Below are 23,125 nucleotides of genomic sequence, written 5' to 3' on the forward strand. Positions count from 1 at the left end.
AATCAGCATGATAGCTTCTGGTTTCCATCTGACCTGGAGTTGACCCCATGCCAAACTCTCCATACCCAAATCCTGCCCAGAGAGAGTCTCCCAGGAGTGCTGACACACCTGAGATACAGGAAATACAGGGACAAAGAATGGAGCAGAGACTGAAGGAAATGCCATCCAGAGACTGATCCACCTGGGGATCCATCCCACATGCAGACACCAAACCCAGACACTATTGATAATGCAAAGAAGTGCTTGCTGACAGGAGCCTGATATAGCTGTCTCCTGAGAGGCTCAGTCAGAGCCTGACAAATACAGAGGAGGACTCTTGCAGCCAACCATTGGACTGATCACAGGAGGAATTAGGGGAAGGACTGAAGGAGCTGAAGGGGTCTCATCAGTGGGAGGAGAGGTCCTCGGTCCTGTGAAGGCTTGGTGCCCCAGTGTTGGGGAATGCGAGGACAGTGAGGTGGACGTGGGTGGGTCGGGGAGCACCCTCACAGAAGCAGGGTAAGGGATGATGGGATGGGGGTTTGAAGAGGGGAAGCTGGGAAAAGGGATGACATTTGAAATGTAAATAAATAAAGTATATAATTAAAAAAAAGAAAATCAGCATGATCTACTAAAAGAACTGAGTTAAGTAAGCTGCATGTTTAGGTCACTGAGAATGTGCTTGACAGATATTCAAAGCCACACAAGATAGATGTTCTTAGGGAATCAGGAATGGAGAAGAGAAGAGCTTGCACTTCCTTGTCATGAAAAAAAGGCACTAGACAAATCTTCATGAGTGCCCATCCTTTAGCCTAGGAGTGAGGCAAAGTTTCTCTCATCTCTTCCACCCAACCTGGGACTGGAGAATTCAACTAGTACATAAAGACAAGAGAAAAAAATAAGAGGCACGCAGACTAGAAGCCAAGAGTAAAGTTGTCTTGTTTATATAGGAGACCTTGATTATTGAAAAGAACAAGAAATCAAAGCAATGGGAAAGCCTTATTAGAAAAAAATATCCAATTTAATAAGGTTTCAAAGTTTTTAAAACCCTGGATTTTAATTTATTAATCAACAGCAAAATGAAAAATAAGATCAATTCATGTGAAATAACCTCAAAGACCATGAGGTAGTTAGAAATAGAAGTAATCAGAAATGTGGAATACATCTACACTGAAAACTATAAGGCACTGCCAAGAGAGGGATTAAGCCACATACCATATTCATGAATGGCTGGCAGCTGTCTCTGATGGGAGCTCTGTATTCTATAAGCCACAGTCATAATCAGCTGATTGTGATATTGGTGTTGTTAAGACTAAATAGACAGTAGTATAAGAAGTGGGTTTATGTTTGCCGCCTTCAAGTGTTAAGAGGTAAAGAGGTGAGCCTTTGATTAAAGTAACGAGCCCACGCTAGCATGGGTCACTGACTATTAACCAAGGCACCTAAGCCACTTAACAAGGAGAGTGAATGTAGGTATGTGTTGCTGGGATAACGTGCTATTCATATATAAAACAAGCAGAAAACCCAAGCAACTCAGTAAAACTATCCTAACCACTTACCAATTTGACTTGGATGACAGACATTAAAGTAAAAACTGAATTATGAAGATTTCACAAGAAAACACTGGGGACCATTTCCATTACCTGGGGATGGGTGATAGTCTGTTAGGGCTCATAAAGCAATATCCACAAAACAATTATACCTAATCAAACTGTGTAGAGGAGCTTGTACCACATCCAAGGTGGCACTGCAGAGAGATGTGGTGCCAGCTGGCAGGTTACCAAGATGGTCTCTGTAAGTGGAAGGGAACCTAGATACCCTTTGGGTACTTCTGAGAAACTACAGAGATACCCACCCTTTGGCCTGTGTATAAGCAGAGGCCAGGGGCTAGGACAAAGAGAAGCTATTTCTACATGGATTTAAAATGAGGGCCACTGGTTTGGACTACATTCAGGCTTCAGGGCTGTGACCCTGAATGGCACCAGGCACGTCCCATTATTTTTGCTTTGGTACCATAAAACCACATGTCCCTCAGAAGCACAACACATTGACTAAAAAGTGACCAGCTTGGAGAGGTCTGTGCTTTGACCTACGGCCTTGAGTCACACCTGCAGCCTGGAGCACACACTTCCTCTGCTGGCAATAACCACATGTAAAGAACCCTGATGGCTGCTCATACTTAGTTGTGAGCCGTTGCATCTATCCCAACCCTTCTGGCAGAGTGGAGATGATTCTGGGAGTAGCAGACTGTCTAATATGCCTCCATCTCCTAGCAATTGACACAGAATAGTTGATTGAGAGAACATTCAGGGATAATGGTAAGTCCTCAAAACTGAGGCCTGCTCAGCCTCAGATCTACCCATTCTCAGCTGGTGCTCCCAACATTTTCTCAGAAGTGATGAGGACCCGATGAAGCCATGTGTAGTTCATTCTTCATTCATTCCCATCAGTGACACTCATGTGAAGTGTATCTCTTGTCAGTGTCATTGGACCACGAATTTACTGAAATATACTTAGGTTCATCATCTTTAAAGAATGCCTTAAAAAATCTGTTGTTAAAGTACAAGATTTTTTTTTTTACAGGAGGAGCCATTTCATTGTAATAGTATTAACAGACCGGCCATAATGTACAATGACTCATTTAAAATAAAGTATTTGTAATTCAGAAATTGAATAAAACAGAGCAAAGCTTTTTGAAAGGTAAATGGTGTCTGGGGAGATGTTTGGTAAACTGTTGGTCATGCAAGTCTAAGGCCTGAACTTGAGCCCAGGATGCTTATGTAAAAGCTGTGTATGACAGCATATACTTACAGTCCCAGCCCTGGGAAGATGGGAACACATGGACACCTGGGCGTCACTGGCAGCCCACCTAGCCTACTTGGTGAGCTCCAAGCCACTGAGAAACCCTGTCTTAAACTCTAGGTGGATGATGTCTGTGGAAAGGTAACTGAGGTTATTATGTGGCCTCTACATGTGCATCCCCACCAGAGAAGCACACAGAAAGAAAGCTACAACAAACAGGCTAGCAGCAGCAAGGTGGATGCTCCTGACGATGCTCCTAAGGTTATTGCTTAGCTTCCTGATGCATGCACACATTCTCACACACACACAAACAATTTGAATAAAACTGAGCAAGATGGTTTAAAAATCGATAGATAAAACTCAAAGATCACTAATATAAAAGATGGAGATGTAAGAGCTCAGTTGGTTGCAGGCTTAGCAATTTATTAAGTCTTGAATGTGACAGGACACCACATAAGCTGGATAGCTGGTACACACCCATAATTCTAGCTCTCATAAGGTAAAGGCAAGAGTACCAGGACTTCAAGGATATCTTTAACTACCTAGAGAGCTTAAGGCCAACCTTTAAGGCTACATAAGACCTAGCACAGAAAAAAAAAACCCAAACCAAACCAAACCAAAACAACAACAGCAACAACAGCAACAAAAACCCAAACCAAAAAAAAACAAAAAACAAAAAACAACCCCCCCCCAAAAAAAACCCAATATATTCCTCTGTCACTCTTTCTTAAAACCTTTGTCCTTTCCAACAGGATGAGAACGAGGTGTGTAACTGGTGTTGACCCAGCCCTGGGGTATCTGGAATGAAGAACCTGCTCCCTGTGTGACCTCAGTCTCAGAGCATTCAAGTATTTGGGCCTGCTCACTGTGTGGATGCTGTCAAGTGTACCTGTTTCTGTTCTCCCTCCACCGGCTGGACAGTGCACTCTCAAACCTATATCTTCAGGCTGAGAATTCCCTAGTGCTCAGCCAGACATCCTGGAATCTACCTAGTCACCTCTCACTGGCAAAAAAGATCTTCAGAGAAAGAGGCAAAAGATTTGGAGTTCGTTGTGCTGAACAAAAACTATCCCTTTAAAAACCTATTTGCAGCCTTGCACAACGATGATGGATTTATCGTATAAACCCAGGATTAGTAAACAGCTTGTACCCTGTAAAGAGCCCAACAAGTCCTTGCTCATCGGAGTACTTAATTGCAGTGGTTATATCAAAGCCACGTAAAACTTAATCGCCAGCCACAAGCCGGCCTCTGTGCTTTATATAGGTGCCTCTGCCATTGTTTTTCCACCTGCTAAAATGAAAGATTCTTGGAATATCAGAGTATGTAAAATGTATTTATGATGCAAATATAGAGATGCCCTTTCATCTCCTCAAGCTTTGATGTTGTGATATGAAGCTTCTGGTGTCCCTCCTTCCAGATCATCCCAAGATGCTGTCTGGCTCCCCAGCCTTTGTGCCTAGTGTAAACAGTGAGGAGTCTGTGGTCGGGCCTCTGTGTGCAAGGCTGTCTGCAGCATCTGCCCACTGCTGAAGACACAGAAAGACTGTCTATATGTCTTTCTTAAAGCTTTCCAATAATGAGTTGAGCATGCAGGTCAGGGAAGCCTGCTAAGTAGGAAGTTAAACAGGGGGTTCACAAATGGTACTACCAGAGGGTAGGTCCTCAAAGTGCTGAGAAGACGCAGGAGAATGTACCCCAAATATACATGTACGCCTCCTGCTCCCAACTTGCTCAAAATTTGCACATCTCATAATACAATTCAGTTAAGAAGCTCACTTACAGCTTAGTTTTGGTCAAGGTCTCTCAAACTTTTAGAAATACAGAAGCCCAGTTATGTTCTAGACCACTTAAGGAATGGTAATTGAGAGCTCTCATGTGGGCTAGGTGAGCCTATCTGATAGGCTCCAGGACCCTGAGCCTGTGGGGTAGACTTAGAGCTATGGAGCTGCTAAATTGCAGTATACTGCAATACTGACTGTTCATTAAAAATGCCCTCACTAGTAGAAGACATCTTTCTGAGCATATATGTGAAAAGTTTTAAATCTCCTAAAAGAATAAATGGAAACTATAACTAATTTTTTTTCATTACAGAAGTTTTGAATGAATAAATTTAGTTACATAAAAGCTGCATAAAATACTAAAATTTAAATGTTGTCAACTTGAGTCTGTAAGCCCCATGGGGGATAATTAAGGAGAGGTTTTAAAGGGGAAGCTTAAATGGGAGGCCTTAAAGGAGAGGACTTAAAGTAGAGGCTTTAAAAGGGAGGCCTTAAAGGGGAGGGGCCTACAAAGCAAGCCAGAGCATTGAGAGTGGGGAACTGAAATGCACTATAAATTTACTTGTGAAACATCTTCTCATTCATTTTACCCTTTCCCCCCAATTATCCTGTTTAAATTATCCTATTTTAAGAATGAAAATATTGTAGGATACATGAAACCAGTTACTGGTTCTGCCATGGCATGTGTGTGATACTAGGTCTCAGAGAGAGAGAGGTCCTGAATTTTCTGGAGTCAGGAAAGAATCCAGCCACTCTTAAATTCTCTGTTTCTCATAGCATTCCCCAAATCAAGGGAGCCTTGCCTGTGGGGTACAGCACTGCCAAGATGGGTCTTTGAGGTTCCTTTTGAGAGACGTGATTATATCATTTGGCTATAGGTTCATGCAAAGGACCATCTTGTGCATATGTGATCTTCTCATTGACCAGAATGTTTAATTCATCAGAACACTGTTCTCACCAGCTCCTGCAGAATGGCAGTCTACTCTACAGCTGTTTTTGTAGCTGGAACAGTAAAGAGCCACTCGCAGTGATGAGGGCCTAAATCTGCTGATTGTAGACACGAGGAATTCACAATATCCCATCAGTCACAAGGGGGACAGACAAGCTAATTGACCCACTTAATGAATAGAGCTCCCCAAAGAGGGCTGTCTTTCATGGCTTAAGTCCCATTAATCAACAAATACTCATTGGGTTCCTGCTGTGCCCTCATGCGGATGCTGGAGATGCCTGGGGAGCATGGCATAAATCAAGACCTGTGGCCCAGAGCATCCTTTGATGCTGCTGGGAAAATGATGGCACGTGATGCTGCTGGAAACATGGTCTGCTTATGAACATGGCTGTACTCACAGAAGAAGGTGCTAATCGCAAAGACAGGGAAAGTATAACACTGTGTGGAAGAAGAGGCTCACTGTTTGCACTGAGCTGGAAGTGTAAGGCACAGAACCTCGAGCAGGTGAATGGCACTGGAATGTTGTGTCTCAGGTGCACCAGCACTGTCCTCTGCTTCCTAGAGGCAGATAGCATCTACAGCTATCAGGACTTAATACTTCTTCTCTGCTTTGCTTTGTAGGCTTCAGATGCCAACATCCAGGTCAGAAGTACAACTTGAAGAGACTTGTAAAGAACTCCCAACTCCCAAGGAATTCATCCATTCTTTAGGCCTGGCCCTGCTGTGAGTAGATAAGCTTCTATCTTTTTTCATTTAGAAGTCTCAGACTAAAATCAAAGCAATAACCTCTCTACAGTTTGTGCACTCTCCATTATGGATCCCTGTTTGCTCTGAGGTGCAGTGGTACCATATACAGGCACACACACGTCAGGCTTACATGTACATGTGTCATGATGGAGTCCACTACTGTACCACACCTGGCTTCTGGAGTCTTCCCTCTTCTCGAATCTCTCCATGATACCTTAGGCTGCCCAGATCTGAAGAAGAGCAGTGATGGAACTCATGCTTTGGGAATCATAGGCACCTTTCTCTGTTTACTGAAGTTTTTGAAAAAACTCAGAAAAAAAAAGGTTTTGTGAAGAAATTCTGCTCAGATGTGAGCAAATGGGATATGAGAGGCTGGGCGTGATATTTGGTGTATAAACTTCAAACTTCTATGAGTGGAGGAGTTGGAACAGGTAGGCAGGAAGGTGGGTGAGTTGGAGCAGGTAGGCAGGAAGGTGGGTGAGTTGGAGCAGGTAGGCAGGAAGGTGGGTGAGTTAGAGCAGGTAGGCAGGAAGGTGGGTGAGTTTGTGCAGGTAGGCAGGAAGGTGGGTGAGTTAGAGCAGGTAGGCAGGAAGGTGGGTGAGTTAGAGCAGGTAGGCAGGAAGGTAGAGGGGTCAGCACAGGTGGGGAGGAGGGCAGCTCTGCCCTTGCAAGCATTTGGGTTAATGGGTCCCATTTTCTCAGTGTGAATGGGAGCTGAGCAGATCTCAGGACAATCTCAAAGGTCGGGATAAAGGTAATATGAGGCCGAGACTATTTCCAACAACACTTGATAGTCTGGAGAGGAACTTTTGCAGGAGAGAAACTGTTCTGCCAAAAAGTGATTAGTTCACTCCAAGAGTTTCTTGTTTTAAAATTCAGCACCAAAACGCAATCTGCCTCTCTTCTTTGGTTTCACCCCACTTACCTCTCCCACTCGGTCTCTCTGCATGTGCTTTTTGATTTGATTTACAAATTCACTATTGGATTTTGGAGACATTAAGGACCCGAGGCTGACGCCAGCACAGCTCTATGTTAAGCCTTAGGTCTTGTTCTGACTTTCATTTGTCACCTTATATTCCTGTTGGGACACAGCACAGCACTCTGTCATAGCATTACTTGCAGGGGCTTAAATTGCAGCAGGCAAGATTGGAGTTAGACCTGGGAAGTACAGGGAGGCGTTGTCTGTCCGTCTGCCTGTAATATATACTATATAGATTATAGATATCCCATGACCCTAAGCAAGTACTGCCAGGGATGACCTGGAGTGACATTTGTTAGCCCTTCCCCTCAGCCTAGGAATTTAGCATGTAATCCTGTGTATAATCTTGTGCACAGAAGCTATCAAGTAGGACCAAGAGCATCTACAAGGTATTGGTGTGTAAAAAGAGTCAATTCTGAATTTTAAATTATAAAGCTGTCATTAAATAGATTCCTAAGTTTTTAAAATTTGTTTTGTATCCACACAGCATTTCACAGAAAATTTCTTTCAGTAAAAGAAAAAAAGAGGATTACTTTTTAGAAAGGTATGTTAAAAAATCCATTAAAGGGGGAAAAAAAAGAACAGAACAGAACAGTGGCCCCTATGGTGGGAGAGAAGGCTCAGTGGTGAAGAGCATACACTGCTCTTCTAGAGGACCAAGTACCCATGTTCTGTTCCTAGGACCCACCCAATTGAAGAAATATGATGCATCTTCTGCAGGTGCTGCATCCATGCATATATCTACACAGATACACACATGCACATAAATAAAACTTTAAAGGGGGCCAGAGAGCAGGTGCTGTTTGTGAGATGCCCGTATACAGCATGGTCTGTGGAAGCACCCATTTTTATAGTGGAGCAATTTGAAGTCCTTAACTCTCCTTGGAGACATCTGGCAGCTTTGGGTGAGAGCAGGTGAGCACACTACTCCCTTCAGTGTCTCCTTGGCCTGTCCTATGACTGAGAGGACATGTGTAAGAAACTACGTCTGACTCACCACTGTGATCACCTCTGATTCCTCCCTTTGCCCCTCTGCCTTCCTAGCATCTGAGGGAAACACAGTGCCACCCACAGAAGCCTCCCTGTCCCCATTCCCACCACACCTAGCTTCATGACTTCAGTGTCTCTGTTAGAACTTTGATTGGGCCTTTCTTTCTCCTGAGTCCTACAACCTGCTTGACTGACAAGGTTTGCTTCTTTATTGCTGCCACCCGTGCTCTTAGGGATGCTCCAAAATTGAATTAATTTTCATATTTTAAGATGATTGAAGAAAAGTTCTACCTGTCTGTGCCTAAGCTCTGCTAGTCCTTCAGTGTCCTTGTTCCAAGTCACACTCCTGGCAGCTGTTTGTCCTGGCTTGAGACTCAGCCAGGACAGTGTTAAAGATACAGCCTATATGGTAGATTGAGTAAAGAGTGACCGTCATATGAAATAAAATAGACATTGGAGGTGAAGGGAGGGTGGGAACTGGGTGGGTCAGGGACAGGAATCAGGAGTTTGGAGAGCAGGACAGTGGGGTGGTCAGGAGAAAGCTGGGGGAGAATGAAAATGGTGAAGGAGTATCTCCAGGACAAGCCAGAGACCCAAAACTGGGAAGGCTCCTGGAAGTTTATAGTCTTCAGGTTGAGACTCCTAGAAACTGGGGATATGGAGAGTGAAGCAACCACTTCCTGTAGCCAGGCAGGACTTCCAGTGGAGAATGGGGACACTGACCCAGTCACTAAACCTTAGACCCAAAATTTGTCTTGCCTACAAGATATGCAGGAATAAAGATAGAGCAGAGACTGAGGGAATGGCCAACCAATCACTACTCCAACTTAAGACCCATCCCATGGGGGAGAGCCAATCTCTGACACTATTAATGATACTGTTATGCTTGCAGACAGGCGCCTAGCATAACTCTATTCTGAATGGTTTCATCAAGCAGCAGATGGAAACAGATGCAGAGACTACAGCCAAACATCAGGCAGAGCTTGTGGAATCTTGTGGAAGAGTCAGGGATAGGACTAAGAGAACCAAAGGGTGGGACTGCAAACTAGTACAACCTCTCTGGAAATCAGTCTGGAGGTCCCTCAGAAAATTGGACATTCCACTACCTGAGGACCCAGCTATACCTCTTTTGGGCATATACCCAAAAGATGCTCTAACAAATAACAAAGACATGTGCTCCACTATGTTCATAGCAGCCTTATTTATAATAGCCAGAAGCTGGAAAGAACCCAGATGCCCTTCAACAGAGGAATGAATCCAAAAAATGTGGTACATCCACACAATGGAGTACTATTCAGCTATCAAAAACAATGACTTCATGAAATTCATAGGCAAATGGAATGAACTAGAAAATATCATCCTGAGTGAGGTAACCCAGTCACAGAAAAACACACTTGGTATGCCCTCATTGATAAGTGGGTATTAGCCCAAAAGCTCGAATTACCCAAGATGCAATCCACAGACCACAGGAAGCTCAAAAAGAAGGATGACCAAAATTCTGATGCTACCACTCCTTCTTAAAAGGGGGAACAAAAATGTCCATATGAGGGGATATGGAGGCAAAGTTTAGAGCAGGGACTGAAGGAACAGCCATTCAGAGCCTGCCCCACATGTGGCCCATATATATATATATATATATATATATATATATATATATATATATATATATATATATATATTCACCAAAACTAGATAAGATTGATGAAACTAAAAAGTGCATGCTGAAAGGGACCGGATATAGATCTCTCCTGAGCAACACATCCATAGCATGTCAAATACAGGGGTGAATGCTAGCAGCAAACCACTGAACTGAGAACAGGACCCCCTTTGGGGGAATTAGAGGAAGGATTGAAAGAACTGAAGGGGCTTGCAACCCCTAAGACAAACAATGCCAACCAATTAGCTTCCAGGGGCTAAACCACTGCCCGAAGACTATATATACATGGACTGACCCATGGCTCCAACTGCATATGTAGCAGAGGATGACCTTGTTGGTCACCAGTGGAAGGAGAAGCCCTTGGTCCTGCCAAGGTTGGACCCCCAGTGCAGGAGAATGTCAGGGGGAAGGTGAGGGAACACCCTTATGGGGAAGGGGGAGGGGGAGGGGAAGGGGATAGGGTACTATGGACAGGAAACCAGGAAAGGAAATATTTGAAATGTAAATAAAGAAATATATCCATTAAAAAAAGCAATAAAGGGTGAGGATCTTGGTGAAAGTATTATAGCCAAGAGCATTATGGTATCGAGTCTTAAAGAAAAGGTTTGTTCAGATGTCTTCTGGGAGAATTATATTTGCTCAGCACCCAGACAGTCCTTTAACATGAAAGCTCATAGTGATAGTGCTATGCCATTACAAAGCTGTCTGTTGAGAGCAATGCTTGCTAAGGAAACAGCTTGTGCTTTTGGATTAGACTTTATTCAAAGAAATCAAGAGCTGGGATGTGTGGGCACACCATGTAGAAAATAGTTTATCTGGAGAAACCATTGACAAAGATGGAAAATTGGTGTGATAGATTATGGACTCAGGTTATGAAAAACGAAATTGAAGAAAAATGTTGGGCATTTGTTAGATTTTGTGTAACCATGGGCCCAGTTTCAGAAATAATGATTATGAGACTTATTACTTATGAATACATGCCTGGCCATAAGCTTTGGCTCGTTCCTGATAGCTTGTAACTCGATCATCTTATTTAAACTAGTCTAAGTTCTGCTATAGCTGGTTACCTCTCCTCAGAGGGTAATCTCTTCCCACACCTGACTATATCCCAGAGTTCCTCTCCTACTGGAACTCCCACCTCCTATTTCCTACCTCAGCTAATGGGCCATTAGCTTTTTATTGACAGGTGATGCTTCTGTACAGTACATGAGGGAGTCTTTCTACAATTTTGTATATTTACTAACTCAGATTAATCTGTTGCATAAAGTATCAGAAAATCAGAGGGAGGGGGAGAGAGAGAAAGAGAGAGAGAGAGAGAGAGAGAGAGAGAGAGAGAGAGAGAGAGAGAGAGAGAATGAAAGGGTTCAAGAACATCACAAAAAGACTTACAAAGCCAACTAACCTGGGCCCATGGGGGCACAGAGACAGAACCACCAACTGAAAAGCATGGATGCCCTGGACCTAGGCTCCTTACATTTAGAGCAGATGTGCAACTTAATCTTCATGTAAGCTCCCTAATGACTAGTGTGTGTGGGCTGTTTCTGACTCTGTTGCTGGCCTTCAGATTCCCTTCTCCTAGCTTGGCTGCCTTGTCTTGCCTCAGTGGGAGAGAATACACTTAGTACTTCTGCAATTTAAGGTTCCAGGGTGGGTTAGTACCCATGGGGTGGGACCCTTCTCTGAGGAGAAGGGGAGAAGGTAGTGGGGGGGGGGAGAGGTTGTGGGGATGACACTGGGAGGAGAGGAGGGAGGGAGGTTGTAATCAGCATGTAAAATGAATAAATAAATAATGAAAAATAAATAAAATTATTTTATAAAATTTAGATTTAAATGAAGGACTTTTTCTTTCTTTCAATAAAAAGTGGCCCTCATAGGCTCATTTTGTTCAATGCTTTGTCATCAGGGAGTGGTACCATTTAAAAGGATTAAAAGGATTAGGAGTTGTGGCCCTGTTGGAGGAAGTGTCACTGTGAGGTGGGCTTTGAGGTTTCAACAGCCCATGTCAAATTCAGTGTCTTTCTACCTATGAATTACGATGTAGCTCTCAGCTACTGCTCCAGCACCTGCCTGCATGCTGCTGTACTCCTGACATGGTGGTATTGGCTATAACCTCTAAAAGTGTAAGCCAGCCCCAAATAAATGTTTTCATTCATAAGAGCTGCCTTGGCCATGATGTCTCTTCATAGCAATAGTCTGTCTTCTCATATGGCCCAAACTGCTACCTTCACCCCAGCTTCCTCCCAGCATTCCTCTCTGTCTGTCTGACTTATCTATCACTCACTCCCCCACCTGCCTTTCTTCAGAGTTTTAAAATCCACTGCAACAATTATGGCCACTTGTATAATTAATTGTCAGATCTTTCTCTATCCTTCCCTTCTGTCCCCTTCCTTCTCTCTTTCCCTTTTACTTCCTCCTTCTCTGTTATCTCCTTTCTCTCTCTTTTCTTCCTTTCTCTCCCCCTTTCTTGCTTTCCCTTTCTTCTTCTTCCCATCTATATCAGAAATGCTATTGCTGCCCCTAAATATGTTCTTATCATTTTCCCTAGTGTTTGAGAGTTTCTCTACAGTGTGCTATGACTCTTGTAAGGATGTATCAAAAACTCAGTTGCTCTTTCTGTATATTGCTCAGTGCTAGAATCCTCACTCAGTTGTGTAACTTTACAATCTTCTAGTACTCAATAGGATAAAGTAGAGATTACACTTCCAGATCATTAATAGGATGGATGCTGTTTTTGAAATTCTGCTTAACATTGTGTTTCCAGACTGGCCTTTGGAAAGTCAACTGATTCCCAACATGAGACATTGTCTGTTTCTCCAAACACTAGCCAGATGGAAGGGTTATCTGCAATGTCATCTTAATCATCTTAATCTTCCTTAGCGTATCAATGGTTTTAGCATGTTCCTATAACATCTGCCTGGACACTGTGGTTGTTTCCTTATGACATTATCTCTATATCAGTTGTCAGTTTTGCAGTACTCTTGACTTTACGAATTTTCTACCTTTAACCTGCTGGTAATGGGTTGAAATTTGTTTTTAAACCACACCAGTCTTCTTTTCATTGTGTTTGTAGATATATATATATATATATATATATATATATTCAATATATATATATTTGAAAACTGCAGTTATTGAGACAAGCCTTGGATAAGAGAGGCCAGTGGAGCTCTGACCCTCATTGTCCTGCTATCTCCATGGATTTATACTTTCTCCTGGTAGTCATGTTCTTGATGAAGCCTTCCCTGATTCACTGAACAGTGGAAAATAATGGTGCTGTGCTGTATCATTTCACCTTTGTACACATAATCACTTCGGTTTACTGCAGGATTGTTACATTTTACTGTGGATGGCATTTTCATACTTTGCTTCATGTTCCTTGTCTTTTATGTGTCTGTCTTTCCGACACCCAACCCCCTCCTGATGGTGCCTTACTTCATTGATAGGATCTTTGGTAATCAGAAGTCATGTACAATGAAGCTTATCCTGTCAGAACTACATGACTCATGTTGCTGCAAAAAGACGGGGTTCCTAGTGAGTTTTTTTTCCTGTCTTAATCTCATGAAGATATTTTCCTTCATCACCCTTGGTGGTCTCTCTTGGTTTTGAATTATTCCTGTTAGTTCAATAATCTTTGTACAATTAACATATGGGCATAAAGTGACATATTAATCATATCTTCCCTGTAAATAACATGTTTTATCTAATTGTCCAGAATCTCTATTAGTAATAACATCTCTCCTTTGTGCTAAACAAGGGCATCACTTCTGACCACAGGTTCTGCTATCTCAGTCTATCTATCACACATGTTGTTAATTTTGGGACTGCCACAGTGAAATGCCTGACAAAAGCAATGTAAACAAAGAAGAAGTTTTGGTTTGCCTTGCAGTCTAACACGGGGGAGAAGGTATGGCTGCTGGAGTTTACAGCAGCTGGTCATTGTGTCCATAGTCAGAAAGAAGAATGAGGCCAGTGCTCCCTCTCCTTCTCCTTTGTTGCGGCCCAGGATCTCAGACCATGAGATTCTGGTCTTCCCCTTAGTTAAACCTCTTTGAAAACCCTTGAAAATCATGCCTGGGGTTTTTTTACATTGTGATTCCAAGTCCTGTGAAGCTGACAATCAAGAATAATTGATTACCACAAGTCTTTAACCCATCCCACACCATAGTTACTGTAACCTTAAACTATCTGAGTATTTTAGCACATCTTTCATGTGGAATTGTTCAAGAGTTTGCAAGATTCTTTGCTTTTTGAACTTTTGTAACATTTTAGGATCAGCTTGCCAAATCTCTTTCCCCTCCCCCAGTCCTTTTTACTGGAATTGCATTTAGAATGCAATTTGGAGTGAGTTAATATTTTCACATGTCCTCGAATGCCCCAATTACTCAACTCTTTAAATTCTCCTAGTAACAGCTCCTGTGAAGTCTACTCATAGGCTGAACTAATTCGGGGTAGTGAGAATATACCCTCTGTGTGTTCCCAAAAGAACAGCCCAAGACAGGGCCACAGGAGCACGCAGTTCATTTGGACAGTGATCCCAAGATTCAGAGTGTAACAGTGTGATAGTTACACTGGAGAAGGCTGGATGGGCCACTTGCTGGAAGTCACAGTCTCCAGTGATTGAGGTCTACCTGAAGAGCCCTAACTAATGTCTCCATACTTCTGAGAATTTCCTTGCACAGTCAAGGCTGAATGAACACCATGGCTTGAGTGAGTGCTGCAGAGTAGAGATCCCTTAACCTGGAAGGCTGCTGAGCCTGGAGCTGTCCACTCAAGATGTGCTGAAGTCAGCTTGGCAGGAGGAGGGAGTGCAGGCTCAGCTGTTGCTGATGCTCTAAGCCCACTGTGTTCATTGCTATCATTGGTGTGAATCCACTTGACTTTTTATATTGACCACACTCAACTAATCTTTTAAATTCAGTCAGAAAGTCTATAATTATCCGTAGATTCCTTTGGAATTTTTAACTTTCCTAGCTAAATCACCTGGAAGAGTGATGCTTTCATTATGTTCCAAACCTCATACATTACATTCATTTTCTCACCATAATAAGGGATCTAGATCTTTTAGGATAGTGCTGGAGGGAAATAGTAAGGACCACTGATCTCCTCCATTTTGTTACGTTTTTGAGCTCCCCAACTGAAGCAGAACATAGGCTGTGGATTTCAAGACCACACCCAGCTTTGGGCTAAGTCTTCTACTCACAGTTTGCTAAGGAGTTTTCTGATCACGAGCAGACATTTAATTTAACCCTTGTGGTTCTACCACAGTGCTTCTGTTCATCTGTGTTTTCGTGTGATGAGTGACACTGGAACTCATGGTGCTCAGTTGTTAAAAAAGGTTATTTGCAAGAAATCTTACTTATATCCATCAACATATGAATGGACAAAGAAAATGTGGCCTACATACACAGTGGAGTGTTGACCTACCACTAAGATGAGAAAATTGCATCATATATTGGGAGGGCTGTAACTGGGGATCTTCATATTATGGAAAACAAAACAGACTCAGAAAGATAAATCCTGTATATATTTCCTGTCATGTGTAATTCTAGATTTTATAGAGAGATATAAAGTCATTTATATATGTGGATTGAGAATAGAATGAAGGACAGTGGGGAAGGTGAGAATATATGGAAGAAGTGAGGGTGAGTATGGAAAAACTATACGGTATATGTAAAAGAAATGATCTTTTCCAAATCCATTGCATTCAATGAATACAGAGCACTTTAAGAAGAAAAAATGTCAGAGGGAGTAATCTGTAAAGGATGTGCACTCCACCCATTGTGCTAAGGACATTAAGAACTTTGGTGGTTTGTTAATCGATTGACTGCCACAGAGACGTGCTGAAGCCTCTGAACTCCTTTTCAGAAAGATAACAGCAACAACAAAAACAACAACAAAAAGCTCACTACATAAAATAGGACAGTGGGATTTTTGAGCTGAACAAAGAAACAAAGTAAGTTAGACTGTGTGAGAGCAAGGACAACATGTGTCTTCAAATTATGAACAGACCGTTGCTGTAATAAAAGATGTGGTTGGAGACAGGCTCAACAAGGTCTAGGGATGAGCACTTTAAATCCAAAATAGCACCAAGCCTGGATGGCATTTTGAGATGGCTTCTTTGAGTGTCATACAAGGTGACATTTGATAAGTGACTGGTTGGTCATGCATTGATTATGTGCATGGGTAAAGAAAAAGATTATAGTTGTTCATGTTCACAGAACCTCTGGTTTTCTTCATGATCCCTGTGGTGATGGCTGACACAGGTGAAAATCTCGAAGTTAACTCGTGGATGTCTTGCTCTTCTTGTGGCAGATGCACCTGAGTGCTGAGCAGAGCTGCTTCCTCCTCAGAGCCTTCACACCCCTTGTTGCCTAGTGAGCAGGAAGTGAGAGTTCTTGCTCTACTTTCCCACTCCTTTGGCTCTAACAGGCACCCCTATTTTCTGTCCACATCCTCTTTTTGGAACTCTACTCATTCATTGCTTTTTGCACACTTGCTTGCTAGTTTTCTGTTGCTCTCTCCCCACCAAGCACGAAGCATGATGCAGAAGATCATCTGTTCACCTCATGCCTTGGTCACCTGTACAGGCTGGGTCCTGGGAAGTACTGTGCAAACATTGGTGAAAGACCAGAAATGCTCTTTTCTAAGTTGTGCTCAGCAATTGGCAGCTGAGTGTGTCTCTGTGTAAGAGACAGACTCTAGTCAGCTCACCTCGGTTGAGGTGAACCATTTGCAGTGTCATATGAATCACAGCCAGAACTTCCCTTCACCTTTGTTGCTGGAAAGTGGACCCTACTTTGCATCTGCTGTGCCAATGTGTCATCTTTGCCTGGTGAGGTCAATGTGCTCCTACTTCACAGTCTTTTCCTAACTTTATTCTTTTTGTTCTAACCATGATAGTTTTGTCTTTCATTTTGTTAAACTTACCTATTGTTTAAATTAACATATAAAATTATATGGACTTGTTTTGTAAAATGTTTTGAGATTCATGTATATTGCAGAATGGATAAACCAGTCAATTTCCAGATGCACTGCTATGATTTAGATCTTAAATGCATCTCAAAGGCTTGTGGGTTGAAGGCTCTTTTCAGTGTAAGATTTTGTGGGCACTCTCAGCGTGTATGTGCTTCCTGTCCCACAGTGTCCTGGGCTGCAAACTGACCTCATCCCACAGATCCTTGTGAGCAGAACGTGTGCCCGTGCTTCCCTCCACAGACAAGGTAATGATCAATTCCAGCCCAGACCTGAGGAATGGGAGGTGGCCAGGGCCTACCCAGAGAAGATGTACTTGGTAAAACAAACAAACAAACAAACAAACAAACAAACAACAACACCAAACCAGAGTGGTTTTCTTTCTCAGAGGTGAAACTATGAGAAACCTCGTGCAGTTCCTTAAAGTGAAGCTTTTATACAATTTATCATGGCATCACTGTGGGAAGATCGCTCCCGGTCAGGCAAAAAGTTGCTTTGGCCTGACAATTGACATCCACAGTGACATGCTTTCCTTTGCAAACACACAAATTTCCTCTCTCAGGAGGAAAAGGAGATGTGTTTGTTCCTTGCTTAGCACTTCATTCCACTCTGAACGGCTTTGTGCTGCCAGGGGCATACATTCCCACATGTCCATAGTGGTTTTGAATTCCTTGCATACTTTGGGGTCTCCAGGTCTTCTGAGAACCCCACTCCTACTCTTATCTCTGAAGTGCAATGCTATTCATTCTATCAGAAGGGTTTGAGAACAGGCCTCACTGAGCCTCTGATTCATCTTTAACTTGGCCCAGATTAAGAGTGAATCAAAGTGACTATGAACACATCTACCCTACTTTAAAGGGACACTCATTGTAAGTTACAGAACTACTTTGATTTCACAAAAACCCATTACATTTACACCTGATAGACATGACGTAGTGCCGCTATAGTCAACCCCTACTGAGAAAGGGATGTGTTCATTCAACCTCGCCTGGGAGAAGGGATAGCAGCTGTTATGAGTACTGGTCCTAACCTCCAAGGAGAAGGGACAGTTGCTGGCCTGAGTGCCAGCTCTGACACTGAAGTTGCATGCTAAGTCACAAGCATCTCTACGGTCTTCAGAACCACCTGGTAAGAGACAGGCATCAGTGTGGGAAGTACAATGTGTACACCTCTTGGGTCTTTTCTTTTTGGCCTGGTGCCTAAGTAGCCAGCAGCACTTTGAGGGTTCACTGATACCCCATTACTAGAGCAGTGTGGGACACAGTGGGTGGTGAGCTTAGGCCAGGAGAGAAAGAGGTCACAGTTCTGCCATGTAGCACTCTGTGGGAACTTTATCTTCTACAGAAGATGGTGAGAGATAAACTGTGTCTTAAACTTTGAGAAAAAGTGATTCACAGCCCACAGCCCAAGGAAGGTGAGGAGAGGTAATTATCAGGTTTATACATAAAGAAGTGCTGGGGCTGGGAGATGGATAAGAAATCATCTCATTCAACTTACTCAATACAAGAGACACATCATTTTCAGCACAGGCAGCATGCACCACCTTCTCCCAGCAAGGCACTTTTGACATGTGTTGAGCATACTAGGAACAGGGACTAAGGGAGCCCATACTGATGCCATGTCCTGGATCCAGACCACGGATGGGGATCCAGAGCAGAGGGGAACTTCTCCCTTAGAGGAGCAAAAAATTTCCTGTGGCCAGTGATGCAGATGGAGAGGACTATAGACAGCTGTGTCAGCAGCTGGGCCTGAGGGCATCTTGACAGCACTGGTGTTACTGCATCCCTGGGCCCTTCCACATAAAACCATGGCCATAGCATCTAGCAGTGAAGCCCACTGCAGGTGACCCAGCAAACACCCCTCAAATGCTCAGAATATTCACCCAGTATTCACATGCACATACCCATATTAGTGGCTATGTAGGTACTCAGATTCTAAAACCAGAAAGGCCTGAGTCAATATATGTGTTATTGTACCTTCCCATAACTTAGCAGCTTCCTTATTTAAAAAAACATGGAAATATAATCTCATGTTCAATACTTACACAGTAGATAGTTCATACAAGACACTTAGTAGAATATCTGGAATTTTTTATTGAGAAAATGTTGGTTGTCATCAAATAAACAGTGCACGGTGTAAATAGCTGTATAAAGCAGAAACCCAGTCTTGGACAGGAGTAAACGATTTAACACAAATTCATGTTGGTATATGTTACCAATTCCAAGGCACAGTCACCTCTGGCAGCTGGTCTCACTTCATTCAATAGTCTGAGTCAAGTATTTCTACAAAATCTAAAGCTGAATACCAGACAAAATATAAACACTGGGCCAGAAGAGAGGCACACTCTCAGAGACTCTAGGCAGAGGAGATCACAACAGGAGGAGTGTGGCAGCTGCAGTTTTGTTCCATGAATGTCTTCTGTTCCCTCTTTTCTGAAGGACGGGTGTGAGGGGAGTGAGGAGGCAAAGCACTGATAAGTTATGGCTTTCTGAAGAGATCCATGTTTTCCTACTGTGTCTGTGGTGCCAGGACAGAGAGGTCCACATACATGAACCAACTTGGCAAGAAGTCCATGGGTTCTCTGTAACAGAGCTAACTCCAGTGCCACCTATTCTCAGGGCCTGGACAGTCTAGTATGTTTCTGGGGCCAGCTTTGCCCTCATTGGCCCCCTTGAGGGCCATCAGCAACTACATGAGTAGAACTGATCTCTAGAACATTTTGCTTGCTTGCTTGCTTGCTTGCTTGTTTGTTTGTTTAGAACAAAGGCATGTGTGTCTATGAGAATTCAAGACAACTTGGGAAAAGCTTTAAAACAATACGCATCACTATGGCACTCACCAATCAGAGCAAATAGATTTAAAGGTGTCATTTGTTACTCTGGGAGCATGCCTGGGGTATAGGCTTCCTCCAGTGGCCACACCATAGGCTAGGATATGGGGCATTCTGTGGGTCCTCCCTTGGTTCCTTTTATCTTTTCTCACTGGAAGGGATCCTGGTTTAGAAATGACTGTTGGAAAACATACTACAAAGGATTCTGGTTTCAACAACATGAGCTTTTCCACCAAAGCATCATCCCATGCTAGGTATGTCTCCACAAAATACCTCTAGAAAGACTGCCTGCACCTTGTGCTTCCTTATGCAGTCTTGCAGATAATACACCGCAAAGAGCAGGCAATCCATCTTCCCTTTTTTCCTCTTAGAGTGTACATCACAGTGCCCTCTGGTGACTCCATGTCCTTCTGTTTGCTGTAGACGATCACTTTGGCATGTGACTGTCACATTTTAATGCGTAGGTAAGACTCCTACTGAGCAGTTTTCATTTTATGAAATATTTGAATCCCTCTTTTCCTTCAAGCCTAAGATGGTGAAATTTGTTGACCCAGGACTGAGAAGCAGAAGGAAGGGGTGCCCTGGGCCATTGTGGTTACATTTGATAGAGAGCAAGGACCCATGACCTGTTCAGTTTTGTCAGTGGACATTCTAGTTCATCCAAGCACCTAAGACAGTTCAACCAGAAGTCTTCATGTGGCTGTCACCATCAGACATTGTGTGTCCTCACCTGCTCCACCTACAGCTACTGCTGTTGGTCTGCAGAGTCTGAACTTTTGGATACACAATTTTCAAACCATAGGCAAACAATGCTTTTCATTGCAATATTTTTCTTCCAGAGTCCACATGGTCCTTGGATACAGGATGGAAATATCAAGGGCTTCCTCCATAATTATGATTAAACAAAAATGGTAGAGTGGGAAACAAAGACTTGGGTTCCCAGCTCAGCATCTGTTCTGCCCAGTGGCCTTGGGCAATCCTTCTCTTGGGACCTAATGCTTCTCCTCCTTTGAAGAGAGATACCATCGCTTTAGCCAATTCAAGCATCTGCGAGTTAAAAGCTGCCTCTTGAACCTGTGGTCCTTTAAAATTTACGGAGGAACATGCTACATCAGGCTCAACGAGCTTGGCCTCACATAAAGTCAATACTTGTCTCAGAGCAAACACAGTTCTCGAATACAAGGTCAGACTGAAAGAATTCCAACCCCTGTCCTTCCCCCAACCTCTTGCCTCTCTTCAAAGACCTAAGCGGTGAGCCAGCTCCCTGTGCAGGTCAAATGAGTGTCATAGCAGACACTGGGGTTAATATTAAACTAAAAATTAGTAGATTAGATAACTGTTACATGCTTTTAGTGCCAATTAATTTAATGGCTGTTTTTCTTTTTTAAATTCTGCCTTTTACAAGGCAGGGAAATGTGGCATGCAGTTTCCTGTGGGGATTGTCAGGTGAGTCTGTTATGATGACTGCCACCAATTGAGTGGCTGACATGTGTAATCCCCTCAGACTCGGCTCCAGTGATGTCAGGCTGGAGACCTGGGAGTGGACTACTAAAGAACACATTGAACATGCCCCTTGTTGCAAGATTTATGCTGGCTTACACTGGGATCACAGTGCTGCAGTCGCATTTGTTTGAAAACGAAAGGATTACATGGTCTTTGTGAAATGGGGAATTTAGTTCTAGGGAGGGGCAGTGTGAAGGTGATTTATATCTGTTTATGTTCCCCTGAATCCTTTGATATGCCACCTTTTGTCACTAAAGCATTAGGACACTTTTAATTTCCTAAACAACCAAGATAAAATACACAAATAATTTATGTATAAAACTCCACTGTAGCTGTGTTTCCTAAACATGGGGATGGTGGGCTTCACCCTCAAATAAAAGAGAGGACAACTGGCTTTTCAACATGAGCCCATCATGAATCCCTATACTTTAAGGGTGCAGCAGCTACCTACCATGCCAGCCATTGGCTGGAGGTAATGTTCTCTCTCTCTCTCTGAGTTTTCGGTTCAGAGAAAAACTGTAAGGAATCAGTGTGCAGAAATATTTGCCCTGGGAGGAAGCTGGTTGGCTGGCCTCTCCCTGTGGTCCAATGGAGAGCACTGCAGTAACACAGCCTGGGACTCTCTCTCCTTCTTTTGTAGCACTGCCTTCAGCAAGCTGCCTCAAGGGACATGTACTCAAAGAGACGAGAAGTCAAGCTCCTTGTCTTCAGCCAGGGGGAGAGAGAGAGAGAGAGAGAGAGAGAGAGAGAGAGAGAGAGAGAGAGAGAGAGAGAGAGAGAGAAGGGTCCTGGCCTTTATTCATAAAATACCTCGGAGTGAGCAGAGTCACCATGAGGAGCTAAGGATGCTGGGTGTCACTGTGGTGTCACAGACTCACAAGACACTTCCAAGTATCAGCCTAGGTCTGCAGGAATGGTCCCAGGAGTCATCCCTAGTGGAGACTCTGCAGCTCGGGTGAGGGGTCCCTGTGTAGAAAGCATCCCAGAGATACCCATCTTAGAGAGGGATACTTCCTTTGGAAAAGAAGGTTCATTACTGTGCCACCTGGGAATCAAAAATCCTGGAAAATGGATTCCACATTTTTATCCCACTATTAATTATGCATCAGGAACGGATGGCCTGGTGGAGCCAGCAGCACAATGAGTGAGTGTGAAAGCGCAGATCCTGTTTCTCAATTCTGGAAGGAGGCATGGGGACACATGAGTCCCACTTCAGCTTGCTCATTTCTGAGAGGGAGGGTGCTGGACAGCAGAGAAAGAGTGGGAACCATAGTGAATGCCTCTCTAACTCACAGTCAGGTTTGACTTTGCACCTCTCTTATTCCCAGATCTTCTGAACACTGTTCCTCCAACTGAGGAGAACCAGATCTCTCACCTGCACCCTACCTTGTTCACTTGTAGACCAATTGTTTGTCCTGATGGGGGGTGCAGATGTGGGGAAGTGAGGTCAGGAGAGGTAAACAGTCTCCCTTCCTCCCTCCCCTATTATGCACAAAAATACACATACTCTCACACATACACTTAAATGTGCAAGGACACAAAAAATGCACAGCAGACATACAAACAGATGTGTGTGCACAGACACATGCATGGGTGCCTGCATTAGCAGTTGGGTGTGCCGCTTTGTGTAGTTCTGACTTTTGCTATAACTAGCCAGTCTTTGCTCTTTTATCTTCCTAGCTGATCTGTGAATGAAATGGCAGAAAGTTTGGTTTGTTTTCTTTTTCTTTTACTCTAGTAATGTTGAGAAATGCCATTTATTTATAAAAGGAATTTTACTCCAAGCAATGGGAATAAGAAGCTAAGGGAAGTTCCAAGGGCGTCCCCCAGCTCCCATGGTGTCTACAAACTGCTGGGTTCTGGGGCCCGATCCTAGATACTACCAGTTTGAAGCTATTTTAACAAGCTTGCTTTGCCATTGGATATACTTTCGGTGGC

General features: G+C 43.3%; 1 long non-coding RNA gene across 4 annotated transcripts in view; it reads left to right on the forward strand.

The window, feature by feature from the left end:
- Positions 1 to 23,125, forward strand: part of LOC102550082 (uncharacterized) — a 316,819-nt gene that overhangs the window by 283,827 nt on the left and 9,867 nt on the right. For 2 of the 4 annotated variants that reach the window (XR_015685868.1, XR_015685870.1), the window contains exon 3: positions 3,534 to 4,155. This is a non-coding gene — a long non-coding RNA (uncharacterized LOC102550082). Of the gene's footprint in view, positions 1 to 3,533; positions 4,156 to 6,130; positions 6,233 to 17,023; positions 17,103 to 20,055; positions 20,149 to 23,125 lie in introns of those variants that run through there. The other 2 variants (XR_015685867.1, XR_015685869.1) reach the window with 2 other exon arrangements.

The sequence above is a fragment of the Rattus norvegicus genome, chromosome 4 (genome assembly GCF_021556685.1).
Source record: "Rattus norvegicus strain SHRSP/BbbUtx chromosome 4, alternate assembly SHRSP_T2T, whole genome shotgun sequence".
Lineage (NCBI taxonomy): Eukaryota > Metazoa > Chordata > Mammalia > Rodentia > Muridae > Rattus > Rattus norvegicus.